The sequence below is a fragment of the Scophthalmus maximus genome, chromosome 3 (genome assembly GCF_022379125.1).
Source record: "Scophthalmus maximus strain ysfricsl-2021 chromosome 3, ASM2237912v1, whole genome shotgun sequence".
Lineage (NCBI taxonomy): Eukaryota > Metazoa > Chordata > Actinopteri > Pleuronectiformes > Scophthalmidae > Scophthalmus > Scophthalmus maximus.
The window spans coordinates 3,795,001-3,797,500 of record NC_061517.1 but is presented as its reverse complement, the minus strand read 5'-3'; the positions used below and the strand labels follow the sequence as shown (position 1 = coordinate 3,797,500).

The window sequence follows — 2,500 nt, the reverse complement described above, 5'->3', positions numbered from 1 at the left end:
AACAACTGATCGATTTATCGAGAAAATATTAGATTAATCGATAATTTAAAAAATCGTTAGTTTCAGCCCTGGATGATTAATAAAAAATGCCCAAAACAGCCTTTTTCTAGTATCTAATGTCATCCAGTTGGTCGTGTGCGTATTAAAAAAAAAACATGACTGACAGACAGTGAATATTGTTCCCTAATTTTATTATACTGCAATTCGATTATTGCACAATAATAAATTTTGTATTTTGCATCATGTCCACAATAAAGATAAAGGGATGACAACAGTGAAACAAACCTTTTCAATGTATAAAGCTTCTGTGAACTTAAAATTTCAAAACCTAACTGATCGGGCGTGAGACGTTGTTGGGAAATGTAGGGAAATTCAATGTACCATTCGTTATCCTTTAAGTGTGGAGACGGAGGACGGCGGTGAATTCGGATGAGTGCAAAACGAAAAGCCACTGTTGTTTCTAATGTAAACCATGGACGTGCAGTAAAACAAAACCCGCCGCTGCTCGGCGACAACTGTTCTTGTTCTCTCTACCCGGAAGTTTCCAAATGAAGATCATGTGAAGACTGTCGGCATCAAAGACAGACGGGGAAAAAGTAATGCAATCAACCGCCAATTCACACAAACAGGAACGGCTGAGTCGAGGTGTATGAGCCCTCGTCCTCCCATCACTCTCCCCGATCCGCCCACAGCTCAGGGTGGGCGAGTGAGGTTTGCTCACAGACACTAGTGCACCAAGTATGTAGGACAGCGCCATTAGGACATTAGTGCCGGTCAGCAGCCAGCCAGCCAGTTTGTGTGTGTGTGTGTGTGTGTGTGTGAGAAGTAAATTGGGGATGTGCAACAACACCGTGGGGGAAGGAGACGCAATCTGACACTGTGCTTGATTGGTGTATGTATGTATATATATATATATTATAGAAGGAGAATTAGGAAGCAGCACAAGTGTGTCGTTTTTAAAAAATTATTTTAAGGAATTTGTCAAGGAATCATAACCGCAAGGAATTAAACCAACAAGCCACAGCGAGGGTCAAAGTATAACAGGAGCTGCAGCAGATCTGCAGTGTCTGGAGCCGAGCCGAGGCAGCGGAGCCTGGTCCTTCCTGCTGTCTGGCCTGACTGATTCATCATTATTACCTGAGGGATCAGCCCCATCCCCCCCCCACCCCCACCCCTCATGAATCCACTTCTGTGAGGTAATGTCTAGCATTAGGAGCAGCGGGGGTTTTTCTTACACCAAAGGTCTTCTTCCAAAAACCATAGAAAATGACCGTGAAATGTAACAATATAAAAAACATAATAAAGAAGCACTGTCAATTTCCCGGAACTCTTATTCTATCTCAGCTCGGGACAGGTTCCGAGATGAGATCATTCCCGTGGCAGGAAAGGTCCATGTAGGTTTTTTTTGCACATTTATGTTTTTCAAATTCCAATTTCAAGAGTGTCGAATGAGCGACGCTGGCAGATCAGGTATGACTTCTGTCTTAAATTATCTGAAGGAAACAAAGCAGTGACAGCCCCCGGTTCCTCCTTCTCACGAGCTGACCACAGACTCCGGCCAGACGGCTCCACGTTCTGGTTCCTCGGCCCAGATCCCCCCCCCCTCCCCCCGCCACCCCCCACATAACTCTCTGGCTTCCTGTTATCCCACAACTGGGCTTTCTGTCTCTTTGTGGAAAAAAACCCACATTTCTTTTCTTTTCCCTTTTCTTCACCACGTCTCCCCCTCCTCCGCCTTGTTCTTCTTCACCGTACAAACCACATAAATGTGTGGGTCAACAAAAAAACCCAGTGGCTTGTTTTTCCATCTTTGAATGCAAAGGGGAGGGGGGGGGGGGGGGGTTAGACAGACATGGAGGCCTTGGGAAGGATTCATAGCAAGTTGATATATCGTGTCTATACCCCCCCCCTCCCCATTCAGCTCACCCCCCACGACCGCTGCTTACTCTCTCTTTGTTCGTCTACAATAAGAGACTAAAAAAACTGTGTCCATATGTGGGAAATAACTACGAGGAGGGGGAGGAGGAGGGGGAGGGGGGGGGGGGGGGGGGGGGGGGGGGGGGAGGGACAGTTGGGTGTTTGGGTAGTTAACGGCTTTTTTTGTCAAACACAGAGAGGTATTTTCTGTCTTAGCGGGGGCAAACAGTGGATACCCCCTAGAGGCGCACACACACACACACACACACACACACACACACACACACACACACACACACACACACACACACACACACACACACACACACACACACACACACACACACACACACACACACACACACACACACACACACACACACACACACACACACACACACACCCTCCCCTGAAGGGACTGTTAGAAAGGAACAGTAATGCACTTGATTCACTGTTACACCTGGCATGAAAGAAGAGAGAGAGAGAGAGAGAGAGAGAGAGAGAGTACAGTAAACGGCAGATGGCGAGAGGAATAGTATGTGCTTATCGCTGCGCTGTTGTGCAACAGTATAGGAGCCAGGGG

At 46.9% G+C, this 2,500-nt stretch overlaps 1 protein-coding gene across 3 annotated transcripts in view; it reads right to left on the bottom strand.

Annotated features, from left to right (window-relative positions):
* plxna2 (plexin A2) overlaps nucleotides 1-2,500 on the bottom strand; it is a 173,173-nt gene that overhangs the window by 112,029 nt on the left and 58,644 nt on the right. The window lies entirely within an intron of this gene.